The sequence below is a fragment of the Pleurodeles waltl genome, chromosome 9 (genome assembly GCF_031143425.1).
Source record: "Pleurodeles waltl isolate 20211129_DDA chromosome 9, aPleWal1.hap1.20221129, whole genome shotgun sequence".
NCBI classification, from domain to species: domain Eukaryota; kingdom Metazoa; phylum Chordata; class Amphibia; order Caudata; family Salamandridae; genus Pleurodeles; species Pleurodeles waltl.
In genome coordinates this window covers 449060418-449088029 of record NC_090448.1, presented here as the reverse complement: position 1 = coordinate 449088029, position 27612 = coordinate 449060418, and positions in this window count along the sequence as shown.

Genomic DNA, 27612 nt, shown 5'->3' with positions numbered 1-27612 from the left:
TGTAGTGTTTGTGTTGTGCAATTTGTGATGGGTGTTGGGGTACGGTGTGTGGTCTATAATGCGTTTATGTCCCCCCAAGACTTCTTGGAGAGACACTGGATAGGCTTAAGGGTCTATTGATAAAACTTCCACAGTGTAGCATGATCATAGGGAGGGATTTCAACATAGTAATGGCTATGCACATCGACTGCTCAAAGGCTCCATATTCTGGCCCATGGAAAGAGACTTGTTTGTGTCTTGGACATCAAGCCTAGGGCTCTGTGACTCCTGGCATGTTTGGAACCCACAGAAGGAAAAATACACACATACCTCAGCAGCACACAAAACATGATTATGCGCATAGACTACCTTCGTATACAGACACAATACACATAACTGCCCTATACATGCTAACCAAAGGAATCTCAGACCATTCCCCTCTGGTGATAGATTTAGGAGCCCCAAATCTGAACATAAGCAGATATAGCGGCTTTGGGCCTGGCACCTTGCAAACAAGGAAGTAGTCCATTACTTGTCACACATGTTAAATACCTCCCTAAATTTGAACAACAATACTGTGGAGTCTCCTGGCACTCTGTGGGGGGCTATCAAGGCATGTATGTCGGGAGGGTGGCAAAGTCACATTTTAGAGCTAAGTATCCACACTTGACACAGAGAGTGATAGATCTGAAACCATGGATAGTAAACTTAGAGCAGAAGGGGTGTAGGAATGAAATCAAAGGTCGCCAACTCGCGATTGATAAGACATCCTTACAACAACTCTGTCTCAAAGAGGCGTGGAAATGCTGGATTTCTACAGAGTGCAGGGTCTTTGAATGCAAAGATAAGTCCAATAAACTCCTCTACTTGCTGGCTATTAATGGTGCAGAGATTAAAGTGATCTCTTCGATGTTTGGATCAACTGGAAGTAGGGTGGCAGTTGCCTTTTCCATTTATTATATAGTCCTCTATGGACGAAGAGAGTGGTTCAGTAGGGAGTCCCTGGCTCCCCTTATGGTGGACCTGCCTTTACTGTGTCTGCTTAAATCTGACATGAGGGACCGTGACCAACCAATCACAGCAGATGAGCTCAACACCTCTCTCTCCGTTATGCAGGACACAAGACACAGGGATCTGATGGATTTCTTGTTGAGTATTATCACTGGCTTAGGACATCCCTGATGCCACCTTTATTGGACATGTACAATGAAGCCATTGCATAGCAGCAACTGCCCAATGGGCCAGGCCTGGCCACCGTAGTAGTATTGAATAAAGATGGGAGGCCACCTGATGGGTGAGCATCATATTGCCCAATCTCACTCATTGATAGGGAGCTCAAAATCTACACAGAAATGCTGGCTAATGAGATTATTATAAATTATCCCATCCCTGGAGCATGCTGGTCCTTGGACCCACAAATATTCCAAATGCTTGACATGTACGAGCGGGCCTCAGGCCTGCAGGTGAACCTGGCCACATTTTTACTGGTGCCTGTGACAGGAGCGGCAGGAGCAAATAATTGGCAGAACCAGATTCCAGTGCATAGAGTGAGTTTTACATATCTTGGCATATATATCTCATCTCTACCAGTTCTGGCTCGGTCCCTGAATCTTACAGAAAATGGTGGACAGAATGCAGTCAGATCTCTGGAAGTGGATGCAGCTCCCCATAAATCTCCTTGGCAGAGTTGTACTTTTCAAGATGTTAGTGCTGCCCCGATTCTTATATGTGCCACAATATTTCCCATATGAGATCCCCAATGATGGTTTAATGAGACTCAAGCCAAAATAAGAGCCTCCCTATGACCAGTCGGGTCTCAGGCATTGCATTTATGTAGGAGGCTGGCCTGGCTTATAGTGGGTACCCAATGGTACTTACACCTTGTGCCAGGTCCAGTTATCCATTATTAGTAGATTGCTAGTGTTCTAGCAGCTTAGGCTGATAGAGGTAGATACAGGAGAGCAGCTTAGGCTGGACTAGGAGACATGCAAAGCTCCTACTATACCACTTATGCCATATAGGTACTATATCAAAAGAAACACAATATTCAGAGTTACTAAAAATAAAGGTACTTTATTTTAGTGACAATGTGCCAAATATATCTCAGAGGGTATACTCCCTTAGGAGGTAAGTAAAATACACAAAATATTCACACAAACCAAAATCAGGTAAGTAAACAGTTAGAAAAATAGTGCAAACACTGTAGAATACAATAGGATGCAATAGGCCTAGTGGCAGTTCAAACCTGTACCCACAGACACTGCAATGGCAGGTCTGACACATGTTTACAGGGATACTCCTGTGGGTGGCACAATCAGTGTGCTGAAGGCCCACTAGTAGCATTTGATTTGCAGGCCCTAGGCACATGTAGGGCACTTTACTGGGGACTTACCAGTAAATCAAATATGCCAATTGTGGATAAACCAAACACCAATCCAATTTAGACAGAGAGCACTTGCACTTTAGTACTGATCAACAGTGGTAAAGTGTCCAGAGTCCTAAAACAAGCAAAAACAGATCTAAAAAAATAGGAGGAAGAAGGCAAGAAGTTTGGGCATAACCCTGCATAAAGCACCATTACCAACAGAAGCAATTTCCCCTAATGAGTAGAAACTGAGAGTAGGATAAGGTTGTCTAGAATAGGAGAGTAGAGTTTTTCTCTTGGTGAGTTTGTGATATAGTGAGGTATAGAGCTCCCATCAGCTGTCCTAATCATGAGGGTTAGGAAAGAGATTTCTTTTCTGCTTTGTTATAGTGTGAACTTCAAACCCTTGCAATTTGCATTTAACCAGTTGAGGAATTCTGCGAGGGTGTATGACAAACTCTGTGAAATCATGAAAATATCATCTATGTAGCATTTCCAAATAAGGACATTGCTGCAGAAAGGGTTGGTGTCTAAAGGAATGATTTGTTTTCCAAGTCATCCATGCATAATATGGCAAAGTTGGGAGCAAAAATCGCCCCAATTGAAGTACCCTTAACTTGTTGGTAAAAATTACCATCAAAATAAAAAAACTTTCCTGGTGAAGCTGAGAGGGAGTCGGTCTAAGATAAAGGAAGTGGGTACAGAATGGGGACGTGCCCTTTTTCTAAGATCTTATGAATCGCACGGATCTCCTCCATCTGAGGAATATTTGTGTAAAGTGACTATGTCAAATGTGCACATGATGCAACTATTACAATCAAAAGGGAGGAGTTCATAATAATTGATCGTGTCAATACAGGGAGTGCAGAATTATTAGGCAAGTTGTATTTTTGAGGATTAATTTTATTATTGAACAACAACCATGTTCTCAATGAACCCAAAAAACTCATTAATATCAAAGCTGAATATTTTTGGAAGTAGTTTTTAGTTTGTTTTTAGTTTTAGCTATGTTAGGGGGATATCTGTGTGTGCAGGTGACTATTACTGTGCATAATTATTAGGCAACTTAACAAAAAAAAATATATACCCATTTCAATTATTTATTATTACCAGTGAAACCAATATAACATCTCAACATTCACAAATATACATTTCTGACATTCAAAAACAAAACAAAAACAAATCAGTGACCAATATAGCCACCTTTCTTTGCAAGGACACTCAAAAGCCTGCCATCCATGGATTCTGTCAGTGTTTTGATCTGTTCACCATCAACATTGCGTGCAGCAGCAACCACAGCCTCCCAGACACTGTTCAGAGAGGTGTACTGTTTTCCCTCCTTGTAAATCTCACATTTGATGATGGACCACAGGTTCTCAATGGGGTTCAGATCAGGTGAACAAGGAGGCCATGTCATTAGATTTCCTTCTTTTATACCCTTTCTTGCCAGCCACGCTGTGGAGTACTTGGACGCGTGTGATGGAGCATTGTCCTGCATGAAAATCATGTTTTTCTTGAAGGATGCAGACTTCTTCCTGTACCACTGCTTGAAGAAGGTGTCTTCCAGGAACTGGCAGTAGGACTGGGAGTTGAGCTTGACTCCATCCTCAACCCGAAAAGGCCCCACAAGCTCATCTTTGATGATACCAGCCCAAACCAGTACTCCACCTCCACCTTGCTGGCGTCTGAGTCGGACTGGAGCTCTCTGCCCTTTACCAATCCAGCCACCGGCCCATCCATCTGGCCCATCAAGACTCACTCTCATTTCATCAGTCCATAAAACCTTAGAAAAATCAGTCTTGAGATATTTCTTGGCCCAGTCTTGACGTTTCAGCTTGTGTGTCTTGTTCAGTGGTGGTCGTCTTTCAGCCTTTCTTACCTTGGCCATGTCTCTGAGTATTGCACACCTTGTGCTTTTGGGCACTCCAGTGATGTTGCAGCTCTGAAATATGGCCAAACTGGTGGCAAGTGGCATCGTGGCAGCTGCACGCTTGACTTTTCTCAGTTCATGGGCAGTTATTTTGCGCCTTGGTTTTTCCACACGCTTCTTGCGACCCTGTTGACTATTTTGAATGAAACGCTTGATTGTTCGATGATCACGCTTCAGAAGCTTTGCAATTTTAAGAGTGCTGCATCCCTCTGCAAGATATCTCACTATTTTTGACTTTTCTGAGCCTGTCAAGTCCTTCTTTTGACCCATTTTTCCAAAGGAAAGGAAGTTGCCTAATAATTATGCACACCTGATATAGGGTGTTGATGTCATTAGACCACACCCCTTCTCATTACAGAGATGCACATCACCTAATATGCTTAATTGGTAGTAGGCTTTCGAGCCTATACAGCTTGGAGTCAGACAACATGCATAAAGAGGATGATGTGGTCAAAATACTCATTTGCCTAATAATTCTGCACTCCCTGTACTTTCACACACATAGCTCAGTGTGTCTGGTAGAAGGTCTTTAGCCCCCAGGATGCCTTGGGCGAGCAGGTCTCCCTCCCACACCACCCAGTCGGGGATGGAAGGGGAATCGCTTCCCCTTCCACCCTGACCATCCTCGGCAATCTGATGACATCAACGCGCTCACAGAGCGGCAAAGTCATCAAATGCTGAAGAGGACGTGCTTAAAGCCATTTGTTTCCAGCGGGTAGAGAGAGAGGACACAAAAATGGTGAGTCCTTCTCTTTGGGATTTTTTGTGGGGGAAAACAGACACAGGGGGAAAGGAAAGAGTTTTTCCTTTCCCCCATGTCTGTTTTCAATGGATTCCCACGCCACGATCGCCGGCGAGGCACCATGGCTATTCTCTTTTTTTTTTTATTTAGGGAGCGACCACTTGGGCAAGGGTCGCTCCCCTGGGGGCAATATCAGATCCATGTTTCGCCCCCCCTGGGGCAGATTGGCTGTTTTTGTGGCCAATCTGCACCCAGTAGTGGTCTAAACCCACTAGGAACCAGGGATTATGTTGTACTATAATGTTTTCAGGCAGCGACCCCTTAGGCAAGGGTCACTGCCCTGGGGCAATATTTTTTTATGTGTTTCGGCCCTCCCCTGGGACGAGATCGGCCATGTTTTTGGCTGATCTCACCCCCGGGGGTGTCGAAACCCACTAGGCCCCAGGGATTGTGTTGTGTGTGTTTTGTGTCTTGGGTCACCCCTTGGGCAAGGGTCACCCCCCCCAAGGGGGAAAATTAGTGTGGGCCATTTCTGCCCCCCTTGGGGGCAGATGGGCCTATTTCTTTTAGGCCAATCTGTCCCCAAGGCGGGCAGAAGCCACCAAGACGCCAGGGAATTTTTTTTTGTTTCCCTTTGTTGTTTCATGCTTGGGGGAGTGCCCCCTTAGGCAAGGGTCGCCCCACCAAAGGGGGCACGCTGTTGGCCATTCTATTTATTTTTATGCCCATCTGCTCCCAAGGGGGGCAGAAGCCACCAAGATGTCAGGGAATTTAATTTGTGTTCCTCTTTGACTTTTCTGTGCTGGGGGTGCCCCCTTTGGCAAGGGTGTCACATAGCTGTCTATTTTTTAGGGCCATCTGCCCCAAGTGGGGCAGAATCCACTTAGTAACCAATGAACTTGTGTGTGTGTGTGTGTGTGTTTTGTGTCAGGACGGCCCCGAAAGGGGGCACATTACTAATCGCCATTTCTGCCCCCCCTTAGTGGCAGATCAGCCTATTGTTTTTAGGCCCATCTGCCCTCAAGGGGGGCAGAAGCCACCAAGACGTGAAGGATTTTTTTTTTTGTTCCCCTTTGTTTTTTTTGTGCTGGGGGCATCCCAGTTGGCAAGGGTCACCCCCCAAAGGAGGCACAGAGCTGTTGGTCATTTCTGCCCCCCTTGGGGGAGGGCGGCCTATTTCTTTAGGCCCATCTGCCCCCAAGGGGGGAAGATTCAACTTAGGCACCAGGGATCTTGTGTGTGTGTGTGTTTTGTGTGGGGGCGGCCCCTTTGGCAAGGGTCGCCCCTTGGGGGTAGATCGGCCTATTTCTTTGTAGGCCCAGAAGCCACCAAGACGTCAGGGAATTTTATTTTTGTTCCCCTTTGGGTTTTCTTTTTTGTGCTGGGGCGCCCCCTATGGCAAGGGTCTCCATTTAAAAGGGGCACAGAACTGTTGGCCATTTCTGCCCCCCTTGGGTGCATATCAGCCTATTTCTTTTTAGGCCCATCTGCCCGGGGGCAGAAGCCACCAAGACATCAGGGAATTTAATTTTTGTTCCCCTTCGTTTTTTTTTTGTGTTGGGGCGCCCACTTTGGCAAGGGTCACCCCCCAAAGGGGGCACGGAGCTGTTGGCTATTTCTGCCCCCATTGGGGCAGATCAGCCTATTTTTTTAAGGCCACCTGCCCCCGGGGGGGGGCAGAATCCACTTAGGCACCAGGGATCTTGTGTGTGTGTGTGTTTTGTATGGGGGGTGGCCCCTTTGGCCAGAGTCGCCCCCAAAGGGGGCACATTACTGATGGCCATTTGGGGAAGAACTGCCTATTTTTTTTAGGCCCATCTGCCCACAAGGCGGGCAGAAGCCACCAAGACGTCAGGGATTTTTTTTTCCCCCTTTGTTTTTTTTTCTGTGTTGGGGTGCCCCCTTTGGCAAGGGTCGCCCTCAAAGGGCTCACAGGACTGTTGGCCATTTCTGCCCCCCTTGGGGGCAGATTAGCCTATTTTGTTCGGCCCATCTGCCCCCAAGGTGGACAGAATCCACTTAGGGACCAGGGATCTTGTCTGTGTTTTGTGTGAGGTTCGGCCCCTTGGGCAAGGGTCACCCCCAAAGGGGGCACATTACTGATGGCCATTTCTGCCCCCTTTGGGGCATATCACCCTATTTTTTTTTAGGCCCATCTGCCCCCAAGGGGGGCAGAAGCCATTTAGGCACCAGGGAAAATTTGTAAGTACTTGGTGGCGGGGTGTTTGTCAACTGGCAAAGTATTTATATTTGTGATTATCAGAGTTTATTTCTTCTTTTGTTCTATTTCAAAGCTTTTGCTTCCTGTGCTGCGGATCCTTGCGGTTTTGGCAGTAGTTGACCTGCGGTTTGCATAGTTGCATGTTTTAGGTAAGTAAAAGCAATTTACTCCCTATGAGTATTGTTGACATGCATGAATGACATGTTTGTAGGTGGTGTACTAAAAGCAGGATTGTGGGTGAAATTGTCCTTAGATTTGTGCACAATGATATTTGTATTGTCTTATGTCTAATTTGCTTTTCTTTTTTTCTTTTTAGTGGGATATCATTGGTGATAGCTGTGGTCAGTGCAGAGTTGCTGGTGAGTCTAGCTTTTTCAGGCAAGTGAGTGGTATAGTTTTTTAGTACATAACTCTTTGTGATAAACCCACACTTTGTGTATTACTTATTTTAGACAGTGCTGGTTGTTGTTGGCAATTCATTTGTTGTTAGAAAGGATCAAGGATAGCCACAGATTGACCACTCAGCAGGTTGTTGGCATGCTTGTTGAGTCGTCTTCTGACCATGATTATGAGACTGACTCTGCATCTGAGGCAGAGGAGGAAGTGAGAGGTTCTGGCAGTGAGTTTTCTGTCCGAGAGGATTCTTCTGATGAGGAAGCCAAACTCAGTGAAGATGAAGGGCCTGTTTTAGAGGAGGACATTGATGTGCCAAGGGTGCAGCAGCCAAGGGCTGAAGGGTTTCCCATTGGAAGACTATACACCTAGATTGCCCCAGACATAGAGCAGCCACAGCTGACTGCATTTACTGGTCCCCCAGGGTGTAAAGTCAATATGGAAAACATTGCCTGTCAATTACTTGTTTATTTACGGTGTATTTTTGGAAGAGATTGTTGAGCAGACTAATTTGTATGCAGAGCAGTGTTTCAGGGACTATGCTGCCAGACGTCAGTCTAGAGCTAACCAGTGGGTTCCCACAAATCTGGAAGAAATTAAAAAGTTCTTAGGTTTGACTTTTTTGCTGTATTTTGATAAGGATGCTGTCACTGGCTTCTTATTGGTCTACTAGTCCCTCGATGGCAAGGGCTATATTCCCTGCAACCATGGCTCGTAATCGCTATTTGCTTCTTCTTCGGATGCTGCATTTTGTTGACAATGCTTTAGCCTTGCCACAAAATCACCCTGATTGTGACCGTCTTTTTAAGATTAGGCCTGTCCTTGATCATTTTGTAGATTGGTTTTCAGGGGTGTATGTTCCAGGCAAAGCAATAAGTGTGAACGAGTCCTGTTTAAGAGTTGTTTGGTTTTTAAGCAGTACATTCCTAGCAAGAGGGCACAGTATGGAATTAAATTGTATATGCTGTCAGAAAGTAGTACAGGGTACGTGTATAATTTCCGGGTCTACACTGGTAGGGATTCCAGTATTGACCTCCTGGTTGTCAGCCCACTTTTGGAGTTAGCGAGAAAATTGTGTGGGAGCTTGATAGACGACTCTTTAACAAAGATCACCATTTGTACGTGGATAATTTCTACACTGGAGTGCAGTTGTTCAAAGAGTTATTCAGAGTGGACACTGTTGCTTGTGGCACAATCGGTTCTAACCGGAAAGGCTATCCAAGGGAGCTTGTCTGTAAAAAAACTTGAGAGGGGACAGTGCAGTGCCTTGCGGAATAATGAGCTGCTAGCTCTAAAATTTTAGACAGGAGGGATGAGAGTGCTTCCCCTGTGACTGTTTGGGGTCAGGTTGCCGAAGTGCACAAACCTGCATGCATTTTGGACTACAATAAGGACATGGGTGGTGTTGATGGAGTAGATCAGAGGTTGGAACCTTACACTGCTCTTCTTAAGTCTTACTTGTGGTATACAAAGTTGGCCATAAATGTATTTCATTTGGCAACCTTTAATGCTTTTATTGTGTTCAAGGATTGTTCGCCTGAGGCAAGGATGAAATTTGTTAAATTTCAGGAGTCAGTAATAGAGAGCCTTATTGTGGATGAACAGGCAAGAGTTCCTTGAGTAGCTGTGGTGAAGGATGTGGCTAAACTGAAAGAGCGCCACTTTCCTGATCACATTCCTCCCACTCCCAAAAAAGACTTGCCCACTTAGAAATATAGAGTCTTTGCCTGAAGAGGTATCCGAAGGGAGAGCCGGATGTACTGCCCCGATTGCCCTTCAAAGCCTGGGCTGTGTGTAGCCGGCTGGTTCAGGAGTTACCACAGCCTAAAAAAATTCTGGGAAATACCGTGAGCGTAAACTGACTGTTTTATATTTTCAGATGTTCAGTTTCACATTTCTGTAAAGTTTTCAGTTACAGCTTTTGAGTTTGTAGTTTTGTGCTTATTTTATAATTAGTTAGTGGTTTCTTTGTTGTTTATAAACAACAACAAAAAGTGATGGTGGTGTGCGTGTAGTGGTGCTTGGCTTGCGGTGTGTGTGGAGTGGCGCTTGGCTGGCAGTGTATGTGGAGTGGCGCTTGGCTGTTGGTGTGCATGGAGTGGCGCTTGCCTGGCGGGGTGTGTGGGGGGTGACGCTTGGCTGGCAGTGTGCGTGGGGTGGTGCTTGGCTAGCGGTGTGCATGTGGTGGCGTTTGGCTGGAGGTGTGCGTGGGGTGGCGCTTAGCTGGCGGTGTGTGTGGAGTGGCACTTGGCTGGTGGTGTGCATGGGGTGGCGCTTGGCTGGTGGTTTGTGGAGTGGCACTTGGCTGGCGGTGCCAACGAAAACGTCAGTCCACACACTATCATCAGCTAGTGTGATTGTTGTAACAGGCATGTGGGCATAAGTAAGTGATAGGCCCTTGAGTGGCGCATCTGTCGATGCGAGTGTTGTAATGTGCTGGGCCTGTAGCTGGCGGCGTGAATGGTCTTGTTTATGTCATGTATGAAAGGTGTGTGAATGGACTATAACACGGTTGGTGCCTTGACATGGCTTTACAGCTCACGAGCTGTGGGTCATTGGCTCTGTTTTTTGGCCTTTCAGTTATTAACAGTGCATTTCATTTTTGTGAAATCTCTTGTTAATAAAATTTGATCTGCTGAACCATCACTCACCCTCGTGCCAAATCCAACCAGTATGTGTGGTAAAAATGACAAAACCTGCCCTGTTGTAATTAGGTGTCGCAGCACACCGGTGACACGCTAGGTGTCTCAGGTGGGACCCCGATGATGAAGCATGATACCAACTTGGTTGGTGGGTAAGGGGTCTTTTTAACATAACCTAAGTGTGTTTCTTTCCACAATTATAGTGTTTGGAACATCACAGAAGTGTGTGGACACATCAAAATGATCTATTACAAAACTACCTATGTATAGGGGGAAGGGGCACCTATGTTTTTGGTCCTGGGTGCGGCCTTCATCTAGGGAAACCTAGAAAACCCAGACATTTTTTAAAACTAGACACCCGAAGGAGTTCAGGGAGGTGTGGCTTTCGTGGATCCCCCAACATTTTCGTACCCAGACTATTCTTCAAACCTCAAAATTTGCTTAAAAAAGCATATTTTCCTCACTTGTGTTTGTAGGATCACCGCTCCGGCAAAAATGTCCTACTCCCCAGTGTTCCCCTCAGTCTCCCAAATAAAATTATACCTCACTTTGTGTGGGTCCCAAAAGCAGAGACAGCCTAGAGATAAAATATGTGCTTTTCATCTCACTGTGCTATCCCCTCAATCTCTACAGGTTTTTGGCCATTTTTCTGTTGCAGGCACCTGGGCCCCCATACAAGTAGGTACCATTTTTATCGGGAGACGTGGGGAAACGCTGGGTAGAAAGGAAATTTGTGGTTCCTCTCAGATTCCAGAACTTTCTGTCACCCAAATGTAAGGAAAATGTTTTTTAGCCACATTTTGAGGTTTGCAAAAGATTCTGGGTAACAGAACTTCGTGAGAGCCCCACAAGTAACCCCATCTTAGATGCCCCTAGGTGTCCACTTTTCAAAAATACACAGGTTTGGTGGGTTTCCCTAGGTGCCGGCTTAGCTAGAGGCCAAACTCCACAGCTAGGCACTTTGCTAAAAACAGCTCTGTTTTCTTTGGGAAAATGTGATGTGTCCACGTTGTGTTTTGGGGCATTTCCTGTCACGGGCACTAGGCACTAGGTCTAGCCACACAAGTGAGGTGAGACTTGGGGAAACACTGGGTGGAAGGAAATTTGTGGCTCCTCTCAGATTCCAGAACTTTCTGTCACTGAAATGTGAGGAGAAGGTGTTTAATTTAGCCACATTTTGAGGTTTGCAAAGGATTCTGGGTAAAAAAAACCTGGTGAGAGCCCCACAAGTCACCCATCAGTTGTGTGTAATCAGCGTAGAAGATATTGAGGTTGTGTAGCCGGGCGACGTGGGCGAGCGGGGCCATGTAGACGTTGAATAGTGTAGGGCTGAGAGACGATCCTTGGGGGACGCCACAGATGATCTTGGAGGCTTTGGATCGGAAAGGGGGGAGGCAGACGCTCTGGGTTCTGCCAGAGAGGAAGGAGGCGGTCCCTCCGTTGTGGAGGCATGTGCTTAGGGTGCGGTGGCAGACGGAGTTGAAGGCAGCAGAGAGGTCCAGGAGGATGAGGGCTGTGGTTTCGCCGTTGTCAAGCAGGGCACTGATGTCATCTGTGGCGGCGATGATGGCAGTTTCGGTACTGTGGTTGCTGCGGAACCCTGACTGGGATGGGATCAGGATGTTGTTTTCTTCGAGTAGTGGGTCAGGTGTCTGTTGACAATCTTCTCGATGACCTTGGCTGGGAATGAAAGCAGGGAGATGGGATGGAAATTCTTGAGGTCTCTCAGGTCCGCCATGGGTTTCTTGAGTAGGGGATTGATCTCAGCATGTTTCCAGCTCTCAGGGGAGGTCGCGGTCTCGAAGGAGATGTTGATGACTTTACGGAGGTGGGGTGCCATGGTGGCACTTGCTTTGTTAAAGATGTGGTGCGGGCATGGGTCTGACGATGATCAAGAGTGGATAGTGCTCATGGTTTTGATTGTGTCGTCTATGTTTACATTGGCCCAGATGAGCAGGGGGTCGTAGTTGAAGGTGGGTGGAGAGTCTGAGGTGTCAGTGGTTGACGGAGTGGTCTGGCTGTGGAAGCTGTCATGGATGTCTGTGATCTTGTGGTGGAAGAAGGTGGTGACGGAGTTGCACAGGTCTTGTGATGGTGGGATGTCGTTTGTGCTGGGGTTGGAGAGTTCCTTCACGATGTTGAAGAGCTCCTTGCTGTTGTGTGCATTGTTGTTAAGACGGACTTTGAAGGAGGTTTTCTTGGCAGATGAGGTGATGGTGTTTGCGGATGGCGTTCTTAAAGGCAGCATGGTTGTCTGATGTCTGTTCATGGAGCTATTTTCTCTCCAGTTTCCAGCAGGTTTGCTCAGAAGCTCAAAGGTCCCAGGTGAACCAGCTGGCTCTCTTGTTGGTGCCTCTGATGGAGGGTTTACTGAGCGGGGGCGAGAGTGTTGGCGCAGTCGTCGATCCAGTGCCAGAGGTTGCAGGCTGTGAGGTCGGATTGGTGGGTTTGGTGGGTGGTTTTTGGGCGAGGCTGGTGTTCAGCTGGTCTTGGCTTACTTTGCTCCAGTTGCGGCGGGAGATCTGTTAAGTGCGGTGGTGCACGGTGGGTTTCCAGAAGGTGAAGTGGATGCAGCGGTGGTCGGTCCTTGGGAGTTTGGTGGTGTGGCTGAAGGTGATGTGGGGGCTAGCGGATAAGACGGGGTCCAGCGTGTGGCCGGCGGAGTGTGTTGGTGTAGTGATGAGTTCTCTGAGTCCGAGGGTGGTGAGGTTGTTGATTAGGGTGGTGGAGTTGGAGTCGTTGTTGTTCTCCAGGTGAAAGTTCAGGTCGCCGAGGAGGATGTAGTTGGTGGAGGCTAGGGCGTGCTTGCTGACTATGTCGGCGATGGAGTCGCAGAAGTGGGGCCATGGTCCGGAGGGTCTGTAGATGAGAGTTCCTCTGAGGGTGGTGATGGGGTTGGTGTGGATCTGGAAGTGCAGGTGTTCAGCGGTGCTGAGGGTGTCATCGGTACAGGTCGTGACCCTGATGGTGTTCTTGTGGACAGTGGCGATTCTGCCTCCGACTCCGTTGGTACGATCCCTGCGGGTGATCTTATAGCCATCCGGCATGGCTATGGTGATGTCCGGGGCCGAGGAGGCGTTCATCCAGGACTTTGCAGAGGATTCTGGTTAACAGAACCTGGCGAGAGCCCCACAAGTCACCCCATCTTTTATTCCCCTGGGTGTCTAGTTTTAAAAAATGCTCTGGTTTGGTAGGTTCCGTAGCTGCTGGGTGAGCTAGTGGCCAAAATCCACAGCTAGACACTTTGCTAAAAACAGCTCTGTTTTCATTGGGAAAATGTGATGTGTCCACGTTGTGTTTTGGGGCATTTCCTGTTGCGGGCACTCGGTCTACCCACCCAAGTGAGGTAAAAATGTTATCGGGAGACTTGGGGAAACACTGGGTGGAAGGACATTTGTGCCTCCTCTCAGATTCCAGAACTTACTGTCACCGAAATGTGAAGAGAAAGTGTTTTTTTAGCCAAATGTTGAGGTTTCTAAAGGATTCTGGGTAACAAAACCTGGTAAGAGCCCCACAAGTCACCCCATCTTGGATTCCCCTAGGTGTCTACTTTTCAAAAATGCAAAAGTTTGGTAGGTTTCCCTAGGTGCCAGCTAAGCTAGAGTCAAAAATCCACAGCTAGCTACTTTGCAAAAAACATTGCTGTATTCTTTGGGAAAATTTGATGTGTCCATGTTGTGTTTTAGGACATTTCCTGTTTCGGGCAGTATGCCTACCCACACAAGTGAGGTACCATTTTTATCAGGAGACTTGGGGGAATGCTGGGAGGCAGAAATTTGTGGCTCCTCTCAGATTCCAGAACTTTCTGTCACCGAAATGTGAGGAGAAAGTGTTTTTTTAGCCAAATTTTGAGGTTTGTAAAGGATTCTGAGAGCCCCACAAGTCACCCCATCTTGGATTCCCCTAGGTGTCTACTTTTCAAAATGCACAGGTTTTGTAGGTTCCCTAGGTGCCGGCTGAGATAGAGGCCAAAATCCACAGCTAGGCACTTTACAAAAAACAGCTCTGTTTTCTATGGGGAAAATGTGATGCGTCCATGTTGTGCTTTATTGGCATTTCCTGTCGCGGGCTTTAGGCCTACCCACAAATGAGGTACCATTTTTATCGGGAGACATGTGGGAACAAGCTGGTTAGAAAGAAATTTGTGGCTCCTCTCAGATTCCAGAACTTTCTGTCACAAAAATGCAAGGAAAACGTGTTTTTTTTAGCCAAATTTTGAGGATTGCAAAGGATTCTGGGTAACAGAACCTGGTGAGAGCCCCTCAAGTCACCCCATCTTGGATTCCCCTAGGTGTCTAGTTTTAAGAAATGCACAGGTTTGGTAGGTTTCGCTAGGTTCCAGCTGAGCTAGAGGCCAAAATCCACAGCAAGGCAGTTTCCAAAAAACTTGTCATACTTCAATGTTAAAATGTGATGTGTCCATGTTGCGTTTTGTGTTGCACGCATTAGGCCTATCCACACAAGTGAGGTACCAGAGACTTGGGGGAACATAGAATAGCAGAACAAGTGTTATTGCCCCTTGTCTTTCTCTACATTTTTTCCTTCGAAATGTAAAACAGTGTGTAAAGAAGATGTCTATTTGAGAAATGCCCTGTAATTCACATGCAAGTATGGGGACCCTGTAATTCAGAGATGTATAAATAACCACTGCTTTTCAACACCTTATCTTGTGCCCATTTTGGAAATACAAGGGTTTCCTTGATACCTATTTTTCAGTCTTTAAATTTCACTAAATGAATTGCTGTATACCCGGTTTTAGAATGAAAACCCATTGCAGGGTGCAGCTCATTTATTGGCTCTGGTACCTATGGTTCTTGATGAACCTACAAACCCTATATATCCCCACAACCAGAAGAGTCCAGCAGATGTAACGGTTTATTGTTTTAAAAAATCTGACATTGCAGGAAAAACGTACAGAGTAAAACATTGAGAAAAATGTCTGTTTTTTTTCACCTCAATTTCAATATGTTTTTATTTCAGCTGTTGTTTTCTGTAGGAAAACTTTGTAGGATCTAAAAAAAGGACCCCCTGATGAATTCAGAATTTTGTCTACTTTTCAGAAGTGGTTAGCTTTCTGGGATCCAGCATTGGTTTCACACCCATTTCTGTCACTAAGTGGAAGGAGGCTGAAAGCACACGAAATAATGAAAATGGATTATGTCCCAGTAAAATGCCAAAATTGTGCTGAAAAATTGGGTTTTCTGATTCAAGACTGCCTGTTCCTGAAAGCTGGGAAGCTTGTGATTTTAGCACTGCAAACCCTTTGTTGATACCATTTTCAGGGAAAAAAACACCAGCCTTCTTCTGCTGCCATTTGTCCCTTTTTTTAAAATCAAAAAACAACATTTTTGCTGTATTTTAGCTAATTTATTGGTCTCCTTCAGGGGAACCCACAATTTCTGGGCACCTCTAGAATCCCTAGGATGTTGGAAAAAAGGACACAAACTTGGCGTGGGTAGGTTATGTGGACATAGCGTTATGAGAGCCTAAGCGCAAACTGCCCCAAATAGCCAAAAAATGGGGGGGAAAAGGCCTGGCAATGAAGGGGTTAATAAGAAAGTGAATGTATCTTGATGACCGGTTAGAAAACCAAGCCACATCTAGATATAATGGGATGTCCAGATGGAGGCCACTGGTTTTTATGTATTTTAGGCAGAGTGTATATAAGTGGGATTCTAGGGGACTGTTGTTAAGAAATAGAAATTCATTCTGACTCAGAAAGCCTTCTGCTTTCCCTTTTTAATCTGCAATTAGGCTTAAGTAATATTCATTATTTGCAATTGTCTTGAAACCTAAGACTTATAATCCTTTATGTTTTGGACAACTATCCCTCCACCTTTATTGGCAGGTTTGATTATCAATGATTGAATCAATGTGAGATCAGAAAGGGTCTGTTTTTCTGTTTCCAATAGAAATATTGTACAGAATTAATTTCTGTTGTTGTTCTAAATTTGAGATTTCCTGGAGAACCAGCTATTCAAAGGTATGTATCTCTTGTGGAAGAGAGTTATAGGGAGTGGAGAAAGTGGAGGCTGGAGCAAATCCTGTGTTAGTAATGGCAGGTTTATAGGGGCTATTACCGAAGAATGCGTGAAGATGAATTTTCCTGAAAAAACCTGAGTATTTCTGTCTGTAATTCTAGGAGATGAGGGCAAATGGTGGGGAAGAATAAGAGGCCTTTGCTTAGCAGAGAAATCTTGGCAGAGGAAATTGGACAAAAAAAAACAATTGGAAAAGGGGAACAAAGAAAGGAAGAACAAAAAAGAAAGGGGGAATTAACCCACTTAAAATAAGTAGAAAAAACACTGAGCCCTTTCAATCCAAGAAACAAGGGAAACCCATGGGTATAGAGGGATACGTGTCCCTGGTCCTTCTATATGCATGGGTTTACCTTGTTTCCTATAAACACTTAGGCCCATATTTATACTTTTTTTAGCGCAGCGTTTGAGTCATTTTTTGGCGCAAAAGCAGCGCAAACTTGCAAATTCAATTGTATTTTGTAAGTTTGCGGCGCTTTTGCGTCAAAAAGCGGCGCAAATGCGGCGCTAAAAAAGTATAAATATGGCCTTCATTCTCCTTGGAGACACTAACTTCCACATGCCCCAAACACTACTGCCCTAAAAAAAGACCTGGGCACCCTTAATCTCACCCAACATGTGGAGCAAGACCTACTCACACCACCAGCCAATTACTGCCTCCATATTTAACACCATTAACACCATACCATCTTGGCATGTAAACTTATTCTGTTAAGTTCGACTGACCACACCCTCCTCAAGTTCACAATTTCCATCCTGCATCAACAGAAAACCACCACCACCGATCCACCACCAAACCCACCTGTCAAGACTGGAACAAGGTCTCAGAAGACACCTGGAATACCAAACTCCTGGAACATCGGCCTACACACAACAGCAGCCTATCTGACTTAAGGGCATGTTTATACTTTTGACACAAAACTGCACTAACGCAGTCTTGCATCAAAAAGTATAACACAGGCTTGCGCCATTCTACAGCACCAGCCGGGTGCCATATTTAAGGAATGGCAGAAGCCGGCACTAAGCTTGGGCTAGCATCCAAAGAAAAAGACGCTAGCCGGGTGCGGGTGACGGTATGGGAAAATTAAATTGTGCGACAGAAAATGACAGTAGGCTGGTTAATGGCAAAAATCATACCTGTAACCAGCCTAGCGCCATTTCCGGCCACTCAAAAATAACTCCTATCCTAGTGAAGACAGGATTCATGCCCATCACCCCAGTGGTCAGCACAGGGGACCAGTGTCCCCTGGGCATGGCCATTACACCCAGTGCCAAGAAAGGGACCAATGTAAAGGCACCCAATGGCAAAAAAAAATAATACTTACTTTACTCACTTGGGATGGGGTTCTCCCATCCTATGGTGTCCCTCTGGTGTGGGTGGGAGTGTTCCTGGGGCTTGGGGTGGGCACCTGTGGGCCCATTCCATGGTGTTAGGCCATGGAAATTGGTCCACATGTACCTTAACGCCTGGTCAGACCCAGGCATTAAAAGCAAGCTTAGCGTCATAATTTAGGTCTGTCTCCCACCCGTGCATCATTTTTGTACAGGGGATGAATCTGGTGTTAAGGGCTTAGCGTAATTTTTTGGATGGGAACGCCTTCTTTACATCTCATTGATGCAAGGTGGGTTCACACATCCAAAAAATGACGATCACTCCAATATTTTGATGCTAGATGGGTCTAGTGTCAAAATAAAAATCTGGAGTTAAGTTGGCAATATTTTAGCATAAAAAATATGACGCTAAATGGTGCAAACAAAGTATAAATATTCACCTTAATCTCTAACTCTAACATCCAAATCACCACCTGTGCTAACACTCTGCACCCCTCAAGCCCAACAAAACTGTATATTCTAGGAGCTCAAGATGACCAAGAGCCACTGCAAACAACTGGAGCACAAATAGAGAATGAGCCAGACCAGCACAGACAGGAGCATTTACAAATCTGCCCTCAAATGCTACCAAGAGCAGATGCAAGCCACTAAGGGCCATATGTACCATATGTACGACCCAGAGTTTTGCGACTTGCAATTTGGGACTCATTTGCGATTTACAAATTGCGAGTAGCAAAACCTCATTAATATTCAAGAAGTAGGTCGCAATTTGCGACCCCATTGGGAATGGCTGCACTCACAGTGATGGTGGCCTGCTGAGGACAGCAGACCACCATGTCTGTGATTGCTTTTAAATAAAGCACTTTTGTTTAAATTGCAGCCCGCTTTCCTGAAAGGAGAATGGAATGCATTTTCAACAAAAAAATGAAATGTTTTCCATGGGAAAAAATATTTTCGCATCCATTCACAAAGGAGAAGAGGTCCCTGCGGTCCCCTTCCTGTTTGCGAATGGGTTACCATCAATTTGAAATAGGTGGTAACAGTAATTGTTTTGCGACCACAATTGCTATTTTTGCCATTCGCGACCACCAAAGGCTGTTGTACATCAGGCCCTAAATGTGTTGAGTTCGCTGTTCGCCTCAGCACTTGCACCATTAATAGTGAAGAGATCTTTGCCATTGTGAAATATATTTCACCTCCCCAGGAGTCAGCTCCTCTAAAAACACCTTTTCACTGGGCCTCTGCCCCAAACTCTCCAAGTTATTCTGAAACAAGATAAACAGCGTGCACTAAAACTTCAACTCCCAACAGGACCAGCTGAGATTGTAATATGCTTGTCCATCGAGACCAAAGAAATCAGACAAAGGGACTGGCACACCATCACCATGGATGAAGCTGCCTCCACCATGCACTTCCATCCACTCTGTTCCCCATTGAATTTCTACTCCATCACACGTTCACCAAAAGACCAGCTCCGCTTGCAGCGCTATTCTGAGTGTCTCAAAAGCCCCATATCCAGATCCCTGAAACACACCAAAGTAATCCCTCTTTTGAAAAAGCCGTCTGAGGACCTGACAATGCTTGTCAATTACAGATCTATCTCCCTGCTACCATAAACGGCCCAAGTACGAGAGAAGCTAATCATCAAGTGCCTAGCCATCAACTCCAATGAACACCTTCTCTTCAATGCCACTCAATCCAGCATCACTGATGACATCTCAAATTATATCAATGACGACATCACTGATAACTACATGCAGTTAGTGTAAAATGTTGCTATACTTTTCAGACACTGAAAGGTAATTAGTGAAGTACGTTTAAAGCAAATTATCTACAGCTTCTATAATGCGAATTGATGTAAGGATTTGCTACATTGTTGGCTTCCTATTGGGACTGGTGTGCGTGGAGGATGTGTTCATGAAGCTTGGCCATAGGACAAAAACTGTATGTAGTAAGAGCTTCACCTTCTATGTGTGTTTGAGGGTATGTAGGCACTGGGCTTTCTTTCATAAGAGGTACACGGGGTGACAACTGTGTGCATATGAGTCTTTGCAACATGATGAGGCTTGGGTATCTGGAAGGAGGGCCAACTCAATGAAGAGTTGTGCTCCTGGTGAAGGTTTTCTGGAGTTGAGGCTTGCCCACTTAATAGGGCTGATTGTATGCAGAGAATAAGCTGTCTGCGAAGAGCAGTGCAAAGGCTATGAGGAGTAGGGGCTTTTTCGATCTAATAGGGCTAAGGTGCTTGGAAGGAGTGGAGGGCCATGAAGAGCAGTCCACAAAGTAAAAGGCAGTACATAGTAGGGACCTAATAACCAGGCCCTCATTACAAGTCTGGTGGTCATCATACCACCAGACTCGCTGCGGCAGTCTCACCACCGTGGAGCCGGCTGAAGCCAAACCTCCACAACTCCGCCTGGCCAGCTTTTGCAGTTTCACTGCACCAGCGGTGACCTACTCCAATCTGGGGGCAGGCTTCAGGCTGCCGTCCGGATTACGAGGTTGCAAACCGGCAGGTTTTCCATGGCGGTCACACACCTGGCGACAGGAATCTCCATTCCTGTCACCGTCACACACATATGCACATGTCCCCACACATGCACACCGCCCCCACCTATCCACACACTCACAACCCCCACGCATACACGCACATGCACACACATGGTGCACACGCATACATCCACTCAGACACCCCCACTGACTCGCATGCATCCACTCAGACATCCCCATACATGTGCACATACACACACACACATCCATTCATATTCATTTGCAAACACACACACATTTATCACCCCTCCTCCGCAGACACACACATGCACCCAAACACACAGACCCCCTCCCCTTTTGGACACCCACTTACCTTCGGAGCCGAGAAGGACGTCCGAGAGGGGATGGGTCCTGGCTGTCTTCCCTCACTACCACCACCACGCCAGCAGGACACCGCCAAGCCATATTACAGTTTGTAATATGGTGGGTGGAGTCATGCTGGCATGGCAGTGCCAGCGAGGGAACATCCTCTGCACTGCCGACATCTAGAACGAACGATGGCTGCTTTCGGACAAAAAAATTGTGGTGATCAGCCACCACTCGTAATATGGTGGTCTGCTGACCACGGTCATCTGGCGGCATTGGAATTGGCGGTCAATTAAATTGACTGCCAAAGTTGTAATGAGGGCCTCAGTGTCTTAAAGGAGTGGGTTCCTCATGAAGATTATGTATGATAGGAGTCTGGACACCTAATAGGTCTTGGGTGTCTGAAAATAGTGAACTGCATGTGAAAAGTTGTGCACATTTGAGAAATGAGCATACTAATTTTGTCCTCATCTAATAAGGTTATTATGCTAGAGGGAAAGGACTACAGTATAATAATTTTATGTAATGTTTACATGATTCTCAGTTATTTAGTACTTATTTACATGTTTCAAAATCTATCATTTGTAGATTAAATTGAATAGCAGTATAGTGGATGATGTCATAAGTGATGTCATTGGCTATGTAGTTTGAAATATCAGTGATGTCATCAATTATGTATTTTATGTATTTTGACATGGCACAAGTGATGTAATAGGTGAGGTCATAAGCAGGGCATGACAAAGACACAAGTTATATGTTAGCCCATTTAATAATGGGGTATTTCAGAGCTTTTGAGTTTATATCTATGACTATATAAAATTACTATACATAAAAAAAACATAAAAATTTCACTGAACAAAACAAAGGTTACAGGAATGTTAGAGTTAAGAAATAGAATTTAAAAAAACATAGAAATTCACTGATAAAAACAAAGGTTACAGGGACATTGTAGTTAGGATCACATTTGAAATGTGCAAAACCTTAGACATTCACCTGATATAGTTAAAGATATTTCAAGTAACTATAACTTGTACCTTAAGGTAACTATAACTCACGTCCTCACCATGCAGTTTTTTTTGGCAAAAATGTTACTGCAAATATTACATTGATATTATCAATGTTATTATCAAAGATGACATGAGTGACATAATTTGTAGGTAATTAGCAGTGCATGGTGAGTGCGTGAGTTATAATTGCCTTAAGGCAAGAGTTACAGTTACTTGAGATAACTCTAACTGGCGGATTTCTAAGATTTTGTATGTCTAAAATGTGAGCCTAACTATGACATCCCTGTAACCTGTTTTTTTTATTGAATAAATATGTATATATATATATATATATATATATATATATATATATATATATATATATATTTAGAAATTGGGTCTTTGGTTGGCAGTCAGGTTGCCCTGCTGTCCAAGCATGGACCCTCACTCTAGTCAGGGTAAAGGAGAATCACCCTCAGTTAACCCCGCTCACCCCCTTGGTAGCTTGGCATGAGGAGGCAGGCTTAACTTCAGAAGTAATGTGTAAAGTATTTGTACCAACACACAGAGTAACTCAGTGAAAACACTACAAAATGACACAACACAGGTTTAGAACAATAGGTAATATTTATCTAAACAAAACAAGCCCAGAATGACACCAATTGGACAAACAGAAGTCAAGTTATGAATAATAAAAAAAAAGAATCTTAATCCTTGGAAAACAGTGAGAACGCTGTTATGTCACAAAAGTATCTGGGTAGCGTCAACGTAAAGCCGCACCGGTGAGTGTGCACTAAAAAAGGCCAGCGGTACGTTGCTTTCTCACTCTGAAGCGAGAACGTGCATCGTTCCTCCTCCTGTCTTGTCGGCGTGCGTTGTTTCTTCTCTCCTGCAAGAGAACGATGCATCGATCCGGAAAGGTACCTCCGGTCTGGGCAGGCTTGGCACTGATTTTCCATGCCAAGCGATGTTGCGCTGAAATCCGGTCACAAAGTGTCAAGAAACCACGCTGCATGGGGGCTTATGTTGTTAACAGCAGCCGCTGTGGATTTTGCACATAATTTCTCAAGCCACGTTGGGTCTATCTTCCAGCCGCGCTGCAGTTGGAGCATTGATTTTAGCTGTAAGGCTGGTGGTGTGTCGTTAATCAGCCGCAAGGTGGGTGGTGCATCAAAAGTTACCCCGCACAGCGGTCTTTGTTTGAATTTTCAGTTCTTAGCTGCCAGCTTCACCTCTCAATGGCACAGGGACTGAATAGGGCACTACTTGGCAGGGCAGGAGTCTCAGCAGAGAGTCCAGGTTCTGGCAGAGAAAGTATTTGATGGCCCTGAGACTTCAACAACAGGAGGCAAGCTCAGTACAAGCCCTTGACGATTCTTCTAAAGCAGGAATGCACAACAAAGTCCAGTCTTTGTCCCGTTTCACAGGTTGAAGCAGCATCTGCAGGATAGCCCAACAAAGCACAGTCACAGGCAGGGGCAGCACTTCTCCTCAGCTCTTCAGCTCTTCTGGTTGGCAGAGGTTCCTTTGACTCTAAAAGTGATCTGACTTTGTGTCACTGTCTAGAGGAGAGGTGCAAACAGCCCAACTGTCAAACTGACCCAGACAGGGAATCCACAAACAAGCAGAGTCATAGAATGGTTTAAGCAAGAAAATGCCTACTTTCTAAAAGTGATATTTTCAAAACACACACTGTAAAAACAAACTTTATCAAAAGATGTAATTTTAAATTGTGAGTTCAGAGACCCTAAACTCCTTATTTCTATCTGCTAATTGTGACAGTGAAAACCGAATTTGGCAGTATTTCACAGTCAGGACATGTAAAACACATAAGTTCTTGTCCCACCTTTAACATACACTGCAACATGCCCATGGGGCTACCTAGGGCCTACCTTGGGGTGCCTTACGTGTATAAAAAAGGAAGGTTTAGGGCTGGCAAATGGGTACACTTGCCAAGTTGAATTGGCAGTTTTAAACTGCACACTCAGACACTGGAGAGGCAGGTCTGAGTCATGTTTACAGGGCTACTTATGTGGATAGCACAACCAGTGCTGCAGGCACACTAGTAGCATTTGATTTACTGGCCCTGGGTACCTCTAATGCACTGTACTTGGGACTTACTAGTAAATCAAAATACCAATCATGGAAAGCCAATTGCACATGCATTTTACATAGGAGCACTTGCACTTTAGCATTGGATAGCAGTAGTAAAGTGCCCAGAGTAACAAAAACAGCAAAAACAGAGTCCAGCATATGTATAAAACCTAATGGCGGTAGCCACTAGGTAATTATAGTTAGGACCTAATTTCTATAGAAAATGTGTTTTTTGTTTTGCCAATAACTTTGGCGGTGTTTGATCAATCCTCACGAAATTTTGAAATTTTCAAAACTTATACTAAGTTCATCTTTGGTCTGGAAAGTTTCAGGGTGATCTGACAATTGGGGCAGAAAAAAGGTGGGGGTCCCAAAATGCATTTTCCCCCTTCATTTTTCCATAGGACCTTTAGACACGCACACAGCCTGAACCACTGAACGGAATTACATCATATTTGGCATGAAGGTAGATTCTGTTGCACAGATCACGTTTGTTGTGATTTGGTGTAAATCCCGTCAGTAGTTTTAGAGTAATTTAATGCCAAAAAATATAGATACAGAGGGATATGGATCCTCTGTGGATCCACTGCGGATCAATCCGCAGATCCACGCGCCACTGGAAGCATCTGATTGGCTGGCCGCACCCTGGCAGAAAAGTTGTGCCCACCATTTTGTTTCTCACATCAGCTCGGGAATGGGAAAAGAAGAGAGAAAAAACACATAAGGGGTCAGGATACAGGTATCCTAACCCCATAGGACACATAGAGGGGTGGCTTAGGGACCACTCATGGGCAAAAATTGCCCAATTATTTTTTTTTTTCTTCATATTCATGGATCCTCAGATCCACAGATGGATTCATGGATCCCAGATTCACAAATCCACTTGGGGACTCGCAAATCCAGTGAAAAATTGAAAAAAGGACACCCACTTCATCCAAAGTCTTGTTGTGCATGCCCAAAGGCCGTGTGCAGCTTGGGTTTGGGTGCATACAAGAGGGTTGGCCACCGGGCCTGGCCATCCAGGTTCTGTGTCCAAACCCTGCCATGTAAAGCTGAAGGCCATGCACGGGCTAGTTATATTTATGCCTGTGCATGCTAAAAAACATAGAAATTCAAAAAAAAAAAAGGTTACAGGGATGTTATAGTTAGGTTCTGAACTTACTCGACCAAAACATTAGAAATTCAACAGTTATAGTTAGAGTACTTTCAAGTAACTATAACTCACGCCCTAAGATAACTGTAACTCGTGCCCTTGCCATGCACAGTTTTCTTATCAATAATTCTATGGCAAATGTTGCAGTGATAATATCAAAGATGCCATACCAGAGCTCATCAATGATACAATATGTGGAGTAATTAGCTGTTCATGGCGAAGGTGCCACAGGGCCTGTCTCTGTCAGTGTGTTTGAAAGTGGGTGCATGAGTCTACGAGTGGGTCTGAGTGGGTGCATGAGTGTCTGAGTGGGTGTGTTAGTGGGCACCTGGGTCTCTGAGTGCATGTATGAGTGAATGAATTACTGTGTAAATGAGTCTGGTTTTTATCTTTCAAATGTTATTATATTTACGAATTGTGAATATTTTGTGAATAATTTGCGAAAATTCCAGACTTTTCGTGAATACTGTGCAAGGTGACAAAAAAATATTTTAAACCTATAATTTGCCCCTAATACACACCTATGTAACACCCCTGGGGTCAGAGTGCCTTCACCCTGACCCCTTCTGCCACTTTCAATTTGGATTTTCACCCCCGGGGACCGTGTCCTATGAAATAAAATAGCAGCCGCAACTTTCTAGTCAGATTCTGAGACCCCTCTTGACAGGTCATCCTAAAACTTTCTGTGTGCAACACAAATCACTGTGACACTATTTTTGGAAAATTTCATGAAGATTCTTCAAACCTTGTCAAAGATATAGGCAAGTGTTGACAACATTTTCCTAACTATAACTGTCTAGGTTATTTGTATGTTTGTATATGTGTATACCACTGCCGCACAGGGCTAGTTGGCCAAACCCCTATAACCACCCAACTTTACACTGTGCACACCCTTCACCCATGTGCAGTGGACGTTGCCCTCAAGACCTGGCATGCAGCCAGACACTGCAGCCAACTTTCCTAACCACCAAACCCCATGTTGCGCATTGCCCTTTGGCAGTTCTCAGTGGGAGTTGTTTGCGGCCTCTCTGGGTATGAGAATTGGTGTGAAAGGGTGTATCTGGGGGTGACAGTGGCTGTCAGATTGTCTGTCTGTGTGTGAGAGTGTGTACTTCATTGTTTTAGTGGTTGCGTCAGTGTGTGCGTGAATCTGTGAGTGGGTGCATGAGGGTGTTACCAGGTCTGCGCATGAGTGTGGGACATTCTGAGTGGGTGTGTAAGTAGGTGTATAACTCTCTGAGGGCATCTGTGGGTGGGTGCGTGAGGGTCTGACAGGGGTTGTGAGTGCATGAGGGTCTGAGTGGGTCTGTGAATGGGTGTGTGAGTGTCTCAGTGGGTCTGTGAGTGGGTGCGTTGGTGTTTGAGTTGGTGTGTGAGTGGGAAAAATTGAAAGAGAGACCGAAAGAGAGAAAGAAAGTAAGGGAGAGGTTGATCTCTGATACACTTAGGCCCAAATTTATACTTTGTTTCTGCTGAATTAGCATCATTTTTTTACGCTAATTCAGCACAAACCGAACTCCATATTTATACTTTGGCGCTAGACACGTCTAGCGCCAAAGTTAAGGAGTTTACCTTGTTTTCTGTAGGGGAAAACCTACCTTGCGTCAATGAGATGCTCCCGTCCAGAAAAGGGCGATATGGCCTTTGCTCGATATTTATCCCCCATGCTAAATTCAGCACGGGGAATGGGGGGCCTATTCAATGCCTGGGACTGGACAGGCATAAGGGGACCTGTAGACAGATTCCATGGTCAGAAAGGGACACCCCCACCCACCTCTACCCACACCAGGAGGTCACCTAGGGATGGACCTTTTGATTCCAGGTGAGATCTCGTTGGTGTGCACAGCGTTTCTGCAGTTTTGAGTTGTGTTTTCTACCCTATCGTAGCCACAAGTACCTATCAGAAGATGGAGATGGCAGCTACTTTAATTCACACTCTATGTGTTTAGCAGAATGTATTAGACACATCACCTGTGTATCACATGCAGTCAAAGATGTTCTTATTTACAGTAAAACCTGCTTTACATCTCAGTAACACTGCACAGTGTTCCTCTGTCTTTTTACTAGGCTTGCACTACAGAAATGCCACATACATACATAGATACACACAGCAGTGTCATCTATAATGTTTTAATGTAGTTACGTGCCTGATTTGATACAATACTGAACAAAAGCAGCTGGTGTTTATACACTTTAATCAGAATGAAGGTGTAAATAAAATAGCACCAAAAAAGGCAAAGTACCAACCGTGGCAAACTAGTCACACTAGACTCGAACAAGTGTACATTCTCAGGCTGACCGTGATGGAGCATGAGTCAGATACATGGACCAGTTTCATCCCAGGGGAAACGTCATCTTCTGACATTGCCAGCCTTCAGGAAAAACAGACAATGCCTTAGCACTGACAGCAGGGACTAGACATCAGTGGACTCTTGTGGCAGGATGGAACCTCAGCAAAACCATTGGTTTAGGAAGGAATAGCTCTAGTAGTAGAAGACAGAATTTCCGTGACCTCTAAGTCTTCGGCGTTGATCGGGTCATCATTGATGGTGGTGTTGAGGGGTCTGTGGGATGGAGTCGAAGCTTCTTCGGCATCAATAGATTCTGACATTGAATGGAGAAAGTAGTAGGAGCTAGGGGAATTTAGACCCACTGCCAGTGCACCCTTAGCAGATTGGCTGTCACAGTTTGGTTCCTGTGCCCTGATAGTTCTCCAGGCAAAAAGTTTGGAGAAATGTTTTACATCCCAACATTTAGGGTTAGGCAAGAGTGGTACACTCTGACACCTCAAGGGTTTCAGGACCCAGGAACAGTACGTGGGGTCAAGACCCTAACAGAAGCCACCAGCAGGGTTCAGGGACCACGGACCACGACAGTTCTA